Consider the following 17,852-nt stretch of genomic DNA (forward strand, 5'->3'; position numbering starts at 1 on the left):
CTCACACGTGTTCTCCCACTCCTTTTTTATCACCGTGCCCAAAACACCCTCTCATCTTCGTGTTTCCTAATTTCACTCTAGTTCTCCCTCAACTCCCAGCTCCAGTGCCATCTCCTCTCCAAGTCCTTCCTTCCACCCCACTCAGCTTCTGCAACCATCCGTGATCCTTTGCTACTTCTGGAACTTCTCATGTGTGTATATCTCACTTTGCTAATTCAATGTAGGTAAGCCCCCCTCCCTGTCATGCTGCACATGCACTTGGACCTAGGAGCTCCCCAGTAAGAGCTGCTGACTGGCTGATCTAGGTCATGTGCTGCCATGGAGGTGACTGTGCTGGGTGTGCCAGTTTTGGTTACCAGGCTGTGGATGCGTGTCTCACACAGGCCGCACCTTGAAGGGAGGGCCCCTGAACCTAAGCAGGAGAGGTTCAGTCATCCCAGTCCTCCCCCAGCTGCTCTGCCTCTGCTTCCTGATCGCCTGCCACAGGGCACTGGGTGGACCGCCAGAAAGACCCTGCCACAGCTCGCCCAGGCACCGGGACAGACCCCGGTGGAGGAAGGGCCCCACACCTTGCAGCCAGCGTCCTGGTGCTCAGAACAATCCAGGCATCTTACAGAACACCATGGTTTGCTCAATCTGTAGGCAAATTGTTACTGTCCATGGGAAAGTATTAGGAACCAGAAAATCATGTTTGTTTTCCTTCTCATTATAAACTTTCAATGGCTCCCCTCTGAATACCATCTAAAGCAGTAAGTAACCTGGTATTTGAGACCTTACACATTTTTATTCAAATCTGTCTTTCATTAATCGGATACTGGCCAAGGCCACCCAGCCTGTACCTTTTACTCATTTATAAAGAAATGGAAAATTCCTTACTGAATGAGTGAATGAATAAATGCATGCAGTGGTGGTTGTCTTACACTTTATATAACACGCCCTCTGGATTTACTAATAAAAAATGCTGTAGGCCTCTTCCAGCGGCCTTCCCTCATCCTGGTCTGCATTGCAGGGGCTGTGGCTGCAGCCAACACTGAAGACTGCAGGGCACCTGAGGAGACCAACATCTTGTCTTCCAGAGACGAGGGTGATGTCATGAGTCACTTCTTGGTCTTTCCCCTCTCTCTGCGCATGTGGTGTCAGCCGTGGTGCCTGCCAACCCGAAGACAGGACTTGCTACATAGGTCAGCAGTGGAAGAGACCCGAGTTACCCCGAGTTACCAACAGCGAATCCCTATGGGTCCACAGCAACTTCAGTCCTTGCCTCCTCAGAAGAAAGAATTCGACTGAGGGGCGTTAAGGCAGAAAAAGAGAGCAAGTTTCAGAGCAGGAGTGGAAGTTTAGTTAAAAGGCTTTAGAACAGGAAAGAAAGCAAAATTCGCTTGAAAGAGACCCAAGCAGGCGCCTGAAGGTCCAAGAGAGAAAAGAGAGCACAAGAAGACAGTAAAAAAGAGGGTCTTTAACCTTGATCCTGGGACTTCATAGGCTTGCCTCTTTCCCAGGATTCTTCCCTTACAGGGCGGGTTTCCCGCATGCGCAGTGCTCGCCATACCCTTTGGAATGGAGCATGCGCAGTGTGTTTAGGGAGGTCCACGCAGGCCCCTCAGGCTTTTTTCCCTTTTCTGGTGGAGTGGTCATCAAACGTCATCATTTTTTGTCTCTTAACACGCATGCCCAGGAAGTTGCTTCTCCCTGGGGCCTGCATTCAATTAACATTTTGATGTTAACAGGTGCGGACCATCAGGAAATGGTCTCTTCTGGTGCGGTGGAATTGTCATCTTTAGAGAAGCGATGCGATCATTGCCGAATCATCACCCGAGATTTCTAGTGGGTGATGGAGAGACCTCTCTCCTGCCCCTTTCATGCCTAACTACCTGTAATACACAGAGGGGGCTTGGCTGGGACTTTGGAGTGAATTCAGGGAAGCTGGCCGTGCACAGCTCGGTAGACCACTGGGGATGAGACTTGAGGGTCTCTGGGCCTGCCGGCGGCCCATTGTACGCAGATCAGTGCGAGGGATCCTCACACTCCGGCTACTACAAAGCTGGGCCTTTACCTCTGCTTAAGCAGAAAGAGGCCTGAGCGGGTGACTCATTCTCACTCATCAGAGCATCCGCAGGGCTCCAGCCCTGCCCCAACCTCCCTGTGTCTACTGGGACAGCCTCAAGGCCAAGGGAAGGAACTAAAAGGAAAAAACTCCAGTTTTAAAAACTGAACAGAATTGAGGAGGAGCCTCCTCAGGACCGGTTCTTTCCTCCCCCACTGGCCTCTCACCTGCCACCATCAACTTTTACTCCCTTGGAATGTTCAAGCTGTTTGTCATTCCCTGGGAGCAGCTTGTCCACTGAGCTTCTGCATTTGGGGCTGAGTGACAAGAAATCAAAGGGACGAAATGGGCCAACTCCCTAATCTTACCTCCCTGCATTAAAGTGGAGAATATATGGGAGTAAATAAATGGAAAATACACAGTCAGTTATTTACCATCACAGTCAATAACGGCAGAATCACTCCAGGAGGAAATGCAGTCTGGGGGACTTCCTTCATCTGAGACACCTAACCTGGGGACAGCTCGGCTCTGTGTCCCACCTCTGCCACCACAGACTCTCTGCCCACTCACTTCTCTGTATTCCCCAACATCTGGGGTGCTTCATTTGGGTTCCTGGAGAAAGGAGAAATATTTTCTACCTAGAGTGAATATATCTGGTGTCCTTCCAAATAGCTGCAGCCCATGCATTTTTAATAAGAAGGAAGCCCTGGTGAATGTCACAAAGCCAATAAATGTGGCCACCACCACGGTGGAGATGCCTGCAATGTGCAGGGCAGAGCAGAGATTAGACATGTTGCCCACCCAGTGGGCTGATGATCAAAGTGCCTGTGTGTTTCTGTAGGCATTTCCAGTTCAGTTTACATTTTAGAAGAAAATAAATACACTCAGACAACCATCTCCTGTTCTTCTTCTCCCTACCCTCCACCTTCGATAATGGAATAAACTTTTCCCTTCCCCCTCCCTTTTATACTAAAACAGTTCCTTGGAGGTATCAGTGGGGCTGCTTAGGGGCAAAGGCCATGGATCCCAGCTCTGCACCTAGAAACTGGCTGATCCTTGTGACCCGGTCAACTGGGACCCAGTTGTAGCCAAACCTCTCTTCACTGGCCAGCAAGACCTGCAATTGCTCAGTTTCATCCCAGATCCCAGTGGTTCTAGCTAGACTCAGGCCAAAGACTACTTGGGCCTTGTGATGAAAGGCTTTTGGGAAATTAGCACTTTTCCACTGAATTATTGGAGCTGCAGAAACTTGCCTACCTCTGGGATTCTGTTCAGTGCCTGACATCCTGAAGGTTTGCCTGGGCTCCTCCCAGCCCTAGTCTAATCCTGAATGAGCTGGCACTGGCTGGGCAGCCTGGCCTCACCTGGGATCCCTGTTTGGCTTGGCCTTTGTCAAGGAGGCCAGGAGCCTGAGGAACTAGAGGATTAAGCAACAGCTTCCCAGGGGCGAATTCCTGCCTAGCGCCTGGTATCTGGTTTCTGAGCCAAGCATGGGTGGCTCTGTTTCTGCTGATTCCTCATCGTGGTTGCATGCTACATCCTGATTCTCTATTCCTGCCTGGATATTCCTCCCCAGAAGGAATTAAGTCAAGGGCCCTGAGAGCTGCAGGCCCAGATGTAGCTCTTATATGCAAACACTTCCACTTCTGAATTCTCACAAGTTACTAAGACCCCTTAGAGCCATGCTGGGGTCCTGTTAGCTCTTCCTCTGGGCCCAACTTAATTGACTTGGCCAGGTGTTATTTTAGACACCCGAAATAGGCAAGTGCTTGGTATCAGGGTGGTTTAAATTTCAGAGGGGCATGGCATGGCATGGCATGGCATGTTTGAGGCTGGGACTTATAATGCACAGATAAGAGCCTTCTTTGTTGCTCTAACAGTTTTGCTCATCTTTACCCACCATGTCTCAGATCACCCTGTGGGTGTTGGAGAGTTATGTCTGATTGTTTTTGCACACAGGTTGGAAACGTATGAAAGATAGACTGAATTTCTTGCCTCCTTCCCTAGAGCAAACCTAATAGCTCAGACTACAGCAAGCTGCTGATGTTCTATCTCTGTGAACTAGGAGGTGATAAGCTGAGGAATGCCTGCTCCTATCCCCATTTTTACCTGAGATCCCAGAAACTGGCATGCCCCGTACGCCCTGGGTTTGCCAGGTACAAACCTGTTTAAGCCTGTCCTGTTATACACATGAAAACACCCCCTGTTGTTCTCGAAAGTGAAAGCTGGACAATGAATTATGGAGTTGCCCTGTGTATAGAGGACATCCCATTCATTGTAGCTGTGCTCTTTCCAGACTACAGAGAGCATGTTATGGCTGGAGAAGTTAGGGCTGAGAAAGGGAAGTGACTTGTCTACACTCACATAGTGAGTCAGTAGCAGAACCGTTTAAGAGAATCCAGGGGCTTTGACTAATGTGCTACTCACTCCTGACACCACCCTGGTAAAGGGAGTAGAAAGGACAGGAATAGGTCAGTTGACAACATGTGGTGGAGGAGAGAAGCCTGCGTGCCTATGCATGTGAAATGACGTTAGAAGGCTTCCAAAAGGGCGGGTGCAAAATAATATTGCACAGTGCAATTGATCCTTAGTGGGAGCTCAGGAGCTGTTGGTTGATGAGTGAGTTGATAAGCTACAAGTGCCCACAGGGAGAAGGGAAACATCAAGCAGGATGACCAGGGGGTGCTGCAGAGAGGAAGCAGTGAACTGCCCGCAGCTGGCTGAGCCTGAGCCTGTGATGGGGCCAAGGGTGTGCTGGCACCGTATGGGCGGAAGGACCAGGGCTACCTCTAAGTCTACTGAGGCGTTATTTACCAAGGTGAGGGTTGAGCTGGATTCCGAAAAGGAAATCTGGTAAGGAGAAAGAGGCGAGCCCAGCGTGAAGGAAGGAGGTGTAGGGACAGTGGGCAGACGAGACGGCCTGGGGCAGAGGGAGATGGAAGAAAAGAAACAAAGAATGTCTGCCCAGCATCCTCATTTTTTTGGTTTTCTGGGAAAATGGTGAAACTCTTGCAAGTGGCGATTACAGAGGGCGGGAGTAAGAGAGAAACCACAGTGATTTTTTTTTCAGGACCGAAAAAATGTTTTCCCCAAACTAAACAAAGTCAGATTGAGAAATGCAACGTAGTACCTTAGGGACCTGGTGGCTCATTGCTACGTCTTGCCACAGGCGCCGGCCTCAGATGCTCATGGCCGCCTGGGGAGGGGAGGAGGACCCTTAAACTTTCCAAGATCCAAACAGTCATGGTTCTCTTTTTGCAAAATAGTTTTTGTCAGCCTCTTGTAGATAGTGGTGGTCGCACCTTTTGTGAACCACAGCACGACATGTGCCTGGATGCCTCTTCCCCACCTGTTACCTGCCCAGGGAGCCTCACCTGCCTCTTATAGGACAGCTTCATAGCCTGTGACTTCAGTGTGGTCCTCTTACATGGAAAGCCCCCAGTGATAGCTGGTGTTGTTACCTAAAAGGTCATTTCCCTCAGATGACACCAGTGCTTTAGGATCATCAAAGAAACAAAGGAATCTTATACTTACAAGATGAAACTCTGCCTTCAAAAAGGGAGATGCGGCCAAATTCTTCAGGAAAAACCGGAGCTGGGGCCTGGGTGGTCTTGCTGGTATTCCTTCTTTTGTGATTAAATGAAGCCATTCATTTCAGAGCTGCCTTAAAAAATGTAGGAGTCATTCAACCTTCTTCAGCAAATTATAGTGATTTTAAATGAACAAAAAAGTCAGTGGCCCTATTCACACACCCCCACCCCTCCCCCATCAGAAATAATGTATCTGATGATGGAAATTATCCACAGCCTGAAAAGAAAAAATCATGGCAACTTCTCAGTTGCACATCGTACTTTCATATTTCTATTTATGTGAAATTCTTATTCTCAACCATCTGATTTTTGTTAACGTTAGGGATCTAGATCTAGTCAGGTCTTGTGCCTGCAGACCCCTTTAATTAGCGTGATAACTCAAATTGCTTTCTAATTGAGGTGGCTGTGCTTCTGATTCTTATCTGTGGAGCCAGAGGCCTTGGGGCCACCTGCACAGCCCCACTGGCTGAGATTTTATCTGCAAGCACTGCCCTCTCTCCCAGGACTCTGCTGGTCAGGGGCTGAACTCTGAAGCTTCTCCAACCTCAGGTGGAAATCTGAGTTCTTGCCCAGCCCAGAATGCTGGGGGATCTCAGCAGCCTGCCTGGGCACACAAGAGGAGTGGGTGCTGAGCTGGCACAACAACTCTATCCTCCTGTCCTCACCCTGGGATTTCCGATTTGCTGCAGGGTGTGGGAGAACCCAGCTCCCACCTCTGCTAGCTGTGCATAATTACTGAGTGGGGAGGGCATCACTGTCTCAGACAAGAATGAGGGGCTGGCCTACAGTCTCTGCACCTCTCAAGTGGTCTCCGGCGGCACCTCAGGTCGCTGGCTACGATCCTGGGACCTATGTAGTCACTGGTGCCAGTGTCCATGCTAATGACTCTAGCGGCCACCTCTGTCCAGGCAAGGGCTGAATCCCGGCACCAACATAACTTTTTCCAAGCAGCCTAGATTAGGCAATTGAAAAAAACAAAAACAATCATGAGGTAAAGGGACCTTCAGTATAATCCTAAATTTATCACATAAATAGAGGTTGGGGGTACCCACCCCACCAAACCAAAAGGATTCATGACACAGTGCGAAGTGCCATGTGCCTTCACAAAGAGAAGGGTCACGTCAATATCAACTCCTACAGCGATTTAACTCTACAGAGACAAATGGTGTTTTTAAAATTCCATTTTATTCATTGGTAGTTTTTCCCTTTTTAACAAAATTGTCTATATTTAAGGCATACAACATGATGTTTTGACATATATATACAGAGTGAAATCGTTACTACAGTCAAGCAAATTAACATATTCATCATCTCGCATAGTTATTTTTTGTGTGTGTATGATAAGAACACCTAAAATCTACTCTCTTCACGAATTTCCAGTATACAATATAATATTATTAACTATGCTGTACACCATACCTTTAGATTTATTTATCCTACATTTGCACCCTTTGACCTCTCCCCACTTCTCCCTCTCCCATCCCCAGTAACAGCCATTCTACTGTCTCTTTTCTACTTATTTAACTTCTTTTTTAGATTCCACATATAAGATGAATCACAGTATTTTTCTTTCTGTGGCTGGCTTATTTCACTTAACATAATGTCCTCCAGGTTCATCCATGTTGTCAAAAATGGCAATATCTACTTTTTAAAGGCTGTGTAATATTCCACTATATGTATATATATGTGCATATGCGTGTGTGTGTGTGTGTGTGTATGTGCATAAAAGCATACTGATTAAGGAAAATGTTCAAGCCATACTGGTCTGTGGTCTGAGTTAGATCATGATTGTATCCTTTCCTTTGGCTGACCTTTACAATCCCTCAATAAGTTGTGCTAACACAGGGAAGCTGCTTTTACCAAATCCCTGTGATGAACAATTTCTTTATCCATCCGTCAGTTGATGGACACTTAGGTTGCTTCAATATCTTGGCTATTGTGAATAATACTGCAATGAACATGGGAGAGCAGGTATCTCTGTAAGGTACTGATTTAATTTCCTTTGGGCATATATCCAGCACAGAGAGTGCTGAGTCATATGGTAGGTAGCTCTATTTTTAGTTTTTTTTTTGAGAAACCCCGGCAATTTTTTCCATAATGACTGTCCCGATTTATATTCCTACCAATAATGTATAAGGGTTCCCTTTTCTCCGCACCCTGTCCAACACTTGTCATCTCTTCTTTTTGGTAATAGTCATCTTGATGGATGTCAGGTGATATCACATTGTGGTTTTGATTTGCATTACTCCGATAATTAGTGATGCTGAGCACCTTTTCATACACCTGCTGGCCATTTTTATGTTTTCTTTGGAGAAATGTCTGTTCAGGTGCTTTGCCCATGTTTTAACTGGGTTATTTGTTCTTGTTGTTGCTTTTGAGTTGTGTGAGTTCCTTATATATTTTGTATATTAACCCTGTATCAAATATCATGTTGGTGCAAAAGGAATTGTGGCTTTTGCCATTAAAATAATGGCAGAAACTGCCATTAATGCCATTAAAAGTAATGGCAAAAACAGCAATTACTAATATATGGTACACAAATATTCTCTCACAATCCATAGGCTCTATTCTTTTCATTTTGTTGATTGTTTTCCTTGCTGTGTGGAAAATTTTTAATTTGATATAGTCCCACTTATTTATTTTTGCTTTTGTTGCCTGAGGTTTTGATGTAATATTAAAAAAAATCATTGCCAAGGCCAATGCCAAGGAGCTTTCCCCCTGTTTTCTTCTAGGAGTTTCATGGTTTCAGGTCTTAACTTACATCTTAATCTACTTTAAGTTGATTTTTGTGTCTGTTGTAAGATAAGGTCTAATTTCATTCATTTTCATGTGGATATCTTGCATTCCCATCACGATTTACTAAAGAGACTGATTTCTTCATTGTACCTTCTTGGTGCTCTTGTCAAAAATTAGTTGATTGTATATGTTTGGGTTTATTTCTGGACTGTCTATTCTGTTCTGTTGGTTTATGTGTCTGTTTTCATGTCAATACCATACTGTTTTGATTACTATAGATTTGTAGTAAAATTTAAAAATCACCAAGTATGATGCCTTCAACTTTGTTTTTCTTTCTTAATAACTTTGGCTATTGGGGTCTTCTGTGATTCCATACAGATTTTAGAACTGATTTCTCTAGTTCTGTAAAAAATGTCATTGGAATATTGACAAGGATGGCTTTGAATCTTCATACTACTTTGTGTACTATGAACATTTTAACAATATTAATTCTTTCTGTCCATGAATATGGGATCTCTTTCCATTATTTGTGTCATCTTAAATTTCTTTTATCAATGTTTTATAATTTTCAGTGTACAGGTCTTTCAGCTACTTGGTTAAATTTATTCCTAATTATTTTATTCTTTTTAATGTTATTAGTGAAATTGTTTATTTTTTGGATAAGTCATTATTGTTGTGAAGAAAGGTACTGATTTTTGTATGTTGATTTTGTATTCTCCAACTTTACTGAATTCGTTTATTAGTTTAAACAGGTTTTTTTGTGTGTTTGAAGTTGTTAGGGTTTTCTACATATAGGATCATGTCACTGATAAAAAGGGATAATTTTACTTCTTTTCTGATTTAGATGCCCTTCATATTTTTTTCTTATCTGACTGCTCTGGGTAGTACTTCCAATACTATGTTGAATAGAAGTGGCAAGAATGGGCATCCTTGCCTTGTACTGGATCTTAGAGGAAAAGCTTTCCATTTTTCCCACTGCTTATGTTGCTATCTCTAGGATTTTCATAAACAGCCTTTATTATGTTGAGGAAATTTCCTTCTATACCTAAAGCGTTGAGGCTTTTTAATCAAGAAAGAATGTTGAACATTGTCAAATGCTTTTTCTGCATCTATTGAGGAGAAAATGAATAATCTTGAAGAACACTTTGTGAAAGTGACTTACAGAGTGGTTGTGCCTAGAGCACTGACCCAAAAATGATCAAGTGCTGGCCGGGTGCTGTGGCTCATGCCTGTAATTCTAGCACTTTGAGAGGCCAAGGCAGGCAGATCACCTAAGGTCAGGAGTTTGAGACCAGCCTGGCTAAGATGGCAAAACTCTGTCTCTACTAAAATTACAAAAAAAATTAGACGGGCATAGTGGCAGGCACCTGTAATCCCAGCAACTTGGGAGGCCAAGGCAGGAGAATTGCTTGAACCCAGGAACCAGAGGTTGCAGTGAGTCGAGATCGTGCTATTGCAATTGCACTCCAGCCTGGGCAACAGAGCGAGAGTCTGTCTCAAAAAAAAAAAAAAAAAAAAAAAAAACAAAACAAGTGGGCAAGAATTGCCAAATATGCATAAGGAAAATTATCTCAGAGAGGCTGGGGGTGGGGGTGAGTGGACAGATCAGCTTAGCCTCTAAGGTAGGGCATGTATATGCTTGTGGTAAGAAGTTATATAAAGGGCCTTCTCTTTATAGGAACAGTAGCTTCTGCCTTAATCCTAGGTCATTGTCATCATCTACCCAAAGGGGTAGGCAGTAGACACTTGATGAGGGTGGATCAGGTGAAAGTAGTAAAGGCTGCTTGTAAGAGGTGAAAAGAAGGGCTATTCAACAAACGGTGTTGGAACCAGTGGCTAGCCACTTAAAAAAATAAATTAAGCTCGTTCTTACCACACTCTTTAATAAATTCCATGTGTATAAAAAATTTAAAGGTAAAATTTGAAACCATAAGATTTAAAAAATCATGGGTGTGTTTATTGATCATCTCTGTATAGCAAAGTCCTTTCTAGTGTAGAAGCCACAGATTTAAAAAATTATAAATTTAATGCCATAAAAGTATACATACTTTTGTATGACAAAATTACCTTTAAAAATGTGACAATCAGGGCAAATACTTGCAACGTATATGAGAAACACAGGGTTAATTTTCTTAAATTATAAAAAACTGGTACAAACCAATAAAGAAAAGCTGGCATGAATCAATAAATTAAAAATTGGGCAAAGAATATGAATGGGCAGCTTATAAGGAAAGTCACACAAATGTGTGATAAGCACATTTACTTGAAATTAAGAATGCATATCCAAATCATAACAGGATGCCATTGTTCACCTAATTGGCAAAAATTATAAAGTGTTCACCTAATTAGCAAAAATAATTAGTGCCTGTGAAGATATGTGGAGAAAGGAACTCACAAATATTGTTATGGGGACTGTTAACTGGTGGTCATGTTGCTAATATTAATAGACTCATCTGAGAGCAATTTAACAATAGCAATTGTAATTTTCAATGTATGTTCCCTTTGATCCTGGAATTCCACTGCTTGAATTTAGACTACTACTACCTTGACAAAATTATACCAAAACACATCCCAGCACTTTGGGAGATGGAGGCGGGCAGATCACCAGGTCAGGAGATCGAGACCATCCCGGCTAACACGGTGAAACCCTGTCTCTACTAAAAACACAAAAAATTAGCCGGGAAACACTTGCTACTGTTTTAGACCACTATGTTTGGGGGTGATTTGTCATGTAGCAATAAATAATAGAAATAACCATGATCCCAAATTTTTGTGCACATTCGTGTGTGTGTGTGTGTGCGTGTGTGTGGTGTTGTGTACACAATTGGCCCTTGAACAACATGGGCTTGAACTGTGCAGGTCCACTATACACAGATTTTCTTCTACCTCTGCTACCCCTGAGACAGCAAGACGAATCCCTCCTCTTCCTCCCCACTGCTCAGCCTACTCAACATGAACACAAGGAGGATGAGGACCTTTAGGATGATGCACTGCCACTTGACACATGGTAAGTAGATTTTCTCTTCCTTATGATTTTCTTAATAACATTTTCTTTTCTCTGGCTTACTTTTTTCTAAGAATACAGAATCTAAGACATGTAACATATAAAATAGGTGTTGCTTGACTGTGTTATTGGCAAGGCTTCTGATCAACAATAGGCTTTTGGTAGTTATGTTTTAGGGGAGTCAAGAGTTATATGCAGATTTTCAACTGTGCTGGGGGATCGGTGCCCCTAACGCTCCTGTTGCTCTAGAGTCAACTGTACATTTATATGCGTACACACACACACACACACAATATTTTTATATATGCAAATGTACATCCACATTTGCTGTGTTTTGCATAATTTTGAGGCAATAGAGAACAGAAGGAACTGCTGAGAATGGTTATTTTTGAGTGGTGGACTGGAAGGCAGGGAAGCTGTGATAGTTAATTTTAGGTCTTAACTGGATTAAGGAATACCTAGAGAGCTGGTAAAGCCTCAAATCTGGGTGTGTCTGTGAGGGTGTTTCCAGAGGAGACTGGCATGTGAGTCAGTGGACCGAGTGGGAAAGATCTGCCCTCAATGTAGGCGGGCACCATCCAATCAGCTGGGGGCCCACATAGAACAACAAGGCAGAGGAAAGGAGAAATCTTTCTTTCTTTCTCCTGGACCTGGGACACCCTGTTTCTGTTGCCCTTGGATATCAGAACTCCAGGCTTTTCAGCCTTTAGACTCCAGGACACCCTGGGTTCTCAGGCCTTTGGCCTTAGACTCAGAGTTGCACCATTGGCTTCTCTGGTTCTGAGGCTTTTGGACTGAGCCATACTACAGGCATGCAGTTTGTGGGTGGCTTGTCATGGGACTTCTCTGCCTCCATAATCATATGAGCCAATTCCCCTAATAATCCTCTCTTATCTATCTGTCTATCTATCTATCTATCTATCATCTATCCATCCATCCATCTATCCATCCATCTATCTCCTATTGGTCTTGTCTCTCTGGAGAACTCTGACTAATACTAAGATCATCTTTGTTAGAAATGGAATGTTAATGCTCTGTTGTTGCCTGTATGATCTATAATTTTTTTCTTGTGTATCCTTTAAAATCTTTACCTGGCTTGGGAGGAAACTATCCTTTTTTCTGCTCATGTTAGCTTTTCTAGAGTCTGGAAGCACGTAGTTTCTGCACAGTACCAACCTGGACTGAACAACAGTAATATGCTTAACATTATCCAAAACTGATTCTTGTTATCAATTGTGCAGTCCTTGGAGTCATATTTGAAGGTCCACATCCTGGCTCCATCATTTCCATCCTCTCTAAACCTCAGTTTCCTCTTCTGTAAAATGCAAATAATACCTGTACCTACCTATATTCGTTATCTATTGCTGTATGATAAATTATCCCAAAACTTAGCAGCTTGAACCAGTAAACATGTATTAGCCACAACTTCTGTGGGTTATGAAGCCAAGCAAGACTCAGCCAGGAGCTTGTGGCTCAAAGTATCTCATGAGGTTGCAGTCCAACTACTGTCTGAGGCTACAGTCCCATCTGAAGGTGTGACTGTGTCAGGATCCTCTTCCAAGTCCATGCACGTGGTTGCCAACAGGATTGCATCCAATGGAGTCGGTTGGACTGAGGGTTCCACTTTCTCCCTGGCTGTTGGCTGGGGGTCTCCCTCAGTGCTTTGTCATATAGACCTCTCTACAGGGTGGCTCATGGCATGGCAGCTGGAGCACCAAAGACAGAAGCCACAGACTTTTTACAATCTGATCTTGAAGGGGACATCCTATTATTTTGACATACTCTACTCATTCAAGACAAGTATATGAATCCAGTCCACACTCAAGGAGAAGAGATTATACAAGGAAGTGAATGCTAGGAGGTGAGGATCAACAGGGGCCATCGCAGAGACAGCCTACCACAAGACCTCATAGAGTGGCTGTGAGCATTAAATGAATTAATGTCAGTGTTTAAAACATAGTATTGCTCAACAAATGGAAGGTCTTATTAATATTATAGATATCTGTCCATGTTTAACATTAAATATCAAATGTTCTCTTTTTTTTTTTGAGACAGAGTCTTGCTCTGTCACCCAGGCTAGAGTGCAGTGGTGTGATCTCTGCTCACCACAACCTCCACCTCCTGGGCTCAAATGATTCTCCTGTCTCAGCCTCCTGAGTAGCTGGGACTACAGGCGCACACCACCACGCCTGGCTAATTTTTGTATTTTTAGTAGAGACAGGGTTTTGCCATGTTGGCCAGGCTGGTCTTGAACTCCTGACCTCAAGAGATCCACCTGGCTCAGCCTCCCAAGTTGTTGGGATTACAGGCATGAGTCACCTTAAGTGCTCTTTTTCTGCAACTAATTTGTGTGAGATTTCAGAGAGGCCCTTTGGCCAGAAATGTACTAATTTATCCACCTAGGTGTTTTCTCAGATTCCCCAGGGCAACACTGACTTAGGAGCGGCTCCTGCCAAGCAGTGATGTGGGCTTGGCCTGTCATGGCTTTGGGCCCTCTCAGTACAGCTCATCAAGCAGTCATCGAGTCTGTATTAGTGCCTGTAACAAGAAGGAACCCAGGTAGTAACTGAGGACCCAGCAGTGAACCAGGCATGCGTAATTTCTGCCTTTACAGGGCATGCAAGTTACTGGAGGGGGTTCAGACAGAGAAAAGACAACTTCAGCTATTCCTGGGTGCTCTTAAATACTGATACCCAGAAAGGCATAAACCTAAATGATTACTCTTCTCTTACTACCTCAATATTTGAGGGTAAATGAGGAGGTTTATTATTGTTAATTATTTAATTTCAGAAATACATAATTTATTTAATTAAAATCTATTTAATACCTAAAATGTTACATTTATGAAATTTACTAACACCAAGTATGCCCTCACTCTGGTGGAGGCAGGAAACTAAACTGCTTGCCACCGTCATGACATCAGGTTCACAATGTGGTGCTACTCTGGTTTCCTAGGAGACTTAGCCCTGGCACAGGCACACAGCTGGACACATGCAAATAATCGCTATCCTCGCCAGGTGTTCAGCTGCTCTTCCTACAAGCATCTCTACAGTCTCAAAAAGTATATATTCATGCATTCAACAACTATTTTATGAACAATAAGCAAATGCTATATTGGGGTGCTCTTTGGATCCCACCTATTTCCAAATTTCCAAGACTGCATTCTCCCCATTCATTGTCCTCCAACACAGCTTTCGAGACCATGAATTGGGGTCTTCCACTCATAGGCATGCCCAGCACAGCATAAGACAGAGAGCAGAACAGGAGTCATCAGAGTGGACTCTGAATCAATCACAGAGACAACAGCAATAAGCCACAAATACTCAACAAGCGGGGAAAAGGGGCAAGGGAATACAGTTATGAAGCGCAAAAGTTCTCCAAACATTTTAAACATTTTCTTCTCACTCTTACGATTCCCACTTTCTGTGTAGGAAAACAAAGAAAAAGAAAGTGACTTGTATGAGGCACATCCTCCAGAGTGAGTTGACCCAGAGTCTTTACGGAATGAGAAGGGAGAGAATTCATAATTAAATAAACAGCAAACAAACCTCAGGACAAAGTTACCCCTTATCTTACCTAAACTCTACAGTATTGTAATTTACTCAGTCAATCAATAAGTATTTTTTAGCATCTACTCTATACCAGGTACTATTCTAAGCTCAAGTTTTATCATGGTGCTCCAGTTTTCTCCTTGTAGTATTTACATTCAATAAACACTTATTACTAAACCTACTGGCGTGCAGAGCTATACTCTGTAACCTGTCGTACACTTCTGAAAAATATTAACAGAACCTTAGTTGGCAAGATCAAGAACTCATTAAAAATGGGGTTTAGAGAATACAAATTTAAAATGATACTATGTTTGAGTAATTACACATATATATGTAAAAATATATACACAAACCAAATATTCAGGAAGATACCAATTCTGAAACAAGCTCTGTCTATATTAAAGAACTCCTCTGCTGGAAATGTTTTCTCTGTAATCTCCTTCAGATATTTAGTGTATATCTGTGATATCATGATTTTCTAGGGCATATTCTCCAACAAATGTCATGTTACATAAGCTATGTGTTCTTTCATGTTTGGAAACTAGCCCTTACTGTGAAGTATAACATCTTCTTGCACTCACATCCTCCCTTGTTTTATCTGTGCAAATCTCAGCAAAATCTTGTGTAACTGTATTAGTCAGCTTCACTGCATAACAAACAATCCCCCAAAATCTCAGTTGTTACATCATCAATGTATTTCTTGCTCATGATACACGTAGGCTATGAGTCTGCTATGGCTCTGTCCCATGTGTTTTCTCATCCCAGGATGCAGCTGAAGGAGCAGCTCCTATCTGGAATATGCTTTTCTCTTGGAACAGGGCAGAAGAGCAAGAGACCAAGTGGAACCACATGATCACATTTAAAGCTTCTGCTCCTAAGTGGCATATACCTTGTCTACTCATATGTCATTGGCCATTGAAAATCACATGAGCAAGCCTGATAGGGACAGGGAAGTACACTTACTTATAAGGGGTCTAAGGCAGGGATATATAACCCTTTTAAAGGAGAAAGGACAAATAATTGCAAACAATGCCGTAATCTACTACAGTAACCACTTGGCAACTTCCCAAAATATTGAGGAACTTAAGGGCACATTTTTTTTTCTGGATCTACATTTCTATCCATTCATTGAAGGGTAGAACACAGGCAGTTCCTCAATCATGGCATGCATAACCTACAGGAAAGGAAAGTCATCACTGTGAAGGATATTGAACTGAGCCCAACATCTGCTAAAAGATCACAGATTTTGAAATTTTAAAAAACAAATGCTGAACCTCATTATTACAACACTAGGGTTAACAAAGGATTGCCATAGTTTACTCAGCATTATCCTGGCAACTTCATTTCACTAGTGTCCAATTTTGTTTTTAGTTTCCTGGGATTCAAAACCAAAAGAAGGGAAAGGAGTGGCTAACATTCATGGTAACACTCGTATAATGCTCTAAAATTTATTTAAATAGCACTTCCACATTCACAGTAATTGCAGAAGTGATGAACACAGTTAAGAAGGACATGCTCTCCTTGGGGAATTAGAAGTAGGAGAGGCAGGATAATATTTGCTTTTATATGAGAAGTAAAATTATAGTGTTACATGTGCTTAATCATTGTAGGGACCTAAATCATTGCAGGTATCTGTTTATGACATTTGTTGGAAAAAACTGGGACAGGATACTGTTTTCCTTCCTTTAATAATTTTAAATCACCTCCTACATGACAGGCGCTGTGAGATGAATATCTCATACTTACATATACACACGCCTATTATTTCCACATCTCTGATTTTTCCCTGTACCCAGGGATTTACTTCTAGTCATAAAAGATGGCTTACCTTAGATTTCCTGCCATAAAGCTCCTTCCCTTTATACTAAGTCTTACTTTCTACAGTTGGCTTAAGAGACGCATTTTATAATGAGAAAGCTAAAATGGAGTCTTTTTAAAGACATGCCCAAGACACACATACTAACAAGATGACTACTTCATTCCTTAATTTGTGGTCCATTGAGATGACTGATTGACATATAGATAGTTAGACAGATCAGTAGATACATAAATAGCTACATGGATGAAAGACAGATGATAAAGAGAGAGAGAGAGATGAAACACAGACGATAGAGAGAGATGAATAGTTTCTCATCCTTGGTGTACGAAGTGAGGAAGTCAAGGTAAAACAGTGGCAAGCACTATGCCTTGGTCATAGTACCCACTTCACATTGGAGAGCATGGTCAAGTCAACCTTCTAGAAAGAAACAAGAGCCGTGTCAACTTTGTCATTCAAATAAATGTCCACGATGAATACTGTGCCTTCTTAAAGAACTTGGAGCTCAACATTTTGACATTTCATATAGTAGCTAGCACATTATGACCATGTAGTAGACGTTATAGTGAATTGTGTCCCCCAAAATTCATATGTTGAACCCCTAACCCCACTAACCTCAGAATGGGACTCTATTTGGAGACGGGGTCTTAAAGAGGTAATTAAGTTCAAATGAGGTCATTGCTGTGAGCCCTAATCCTATATGACTGGTGTTTTTTAAGGAGAGGAAATTAGGATACAGATGCACTCAGGGTGAAATCTGTGTAAGATGAACTGGTGAAGGTGGCCATCTATAAGGCAAAGAGAAAGGCCTCAAGAGAAACCAACCCTGATGGCACCTTGATCTCAGACATCTAGCCACCAGAATTGTGAGAAAATAAGTTTCTATTGTTTAAGCCACTGAGTCTAGGGTACTCTGTTATAGTAGCCCTAGCAAACTAATATAGTAAATATTTTAAAAATCAGCTTCTCTTCAATTTATTTGGAAAAAAAGAGAGTATTACCAATACTTACATTTATGTAGTAAGGCAGCATGGAAAATGGGTATATACTTGCTTTTGTCTGGGCCTGGGTTCAACTCACTGGCTCTACCACTTACTAGCAATGCATGTAA

The 17,852-nt window shown here is 42.7% G+C and overlaps 1 long non-coding RNA gene across 1 annotated transcript; it reads right to left on the bottom strand.

Moving 5' to 3' along the window:
• Positions 1–905: 905 nt before the first annotated feature.
• LOC104004791 (uncharacterized) lies at positions 906–15,663 on the bottom strand. Its single transcript, XR_677833.2, has 4 exons — positions 15,279–15,663; positions 6,348–6,586; positions 5,579–5,704; positions 906–1,696 (listed from the first exon to the last, which is right to left on the bottom strand). It is a non-coding gene; the product is annotated as an uncharacterized LOC104004791 (long non-coding RNA).
• Positions 15,664–17,852: the final 2,189 nt, after the last annotated feature.

This window comes from Pan troglodytes, chromosome 1 (assembly GCF_028858775.2).
Source record: "Pan troglodytes isolate AG18354 chromosome 1, NHGRI_mPanTro3-v2.0_pri, whole genome shotgun sequence".
In the NCBI taxonomy this organism is placed as follows: Eukaryota; Metazoa; Chordata; class Mammalia; order Primates; family Hominidae; genus Pan; species Pan troglodytes.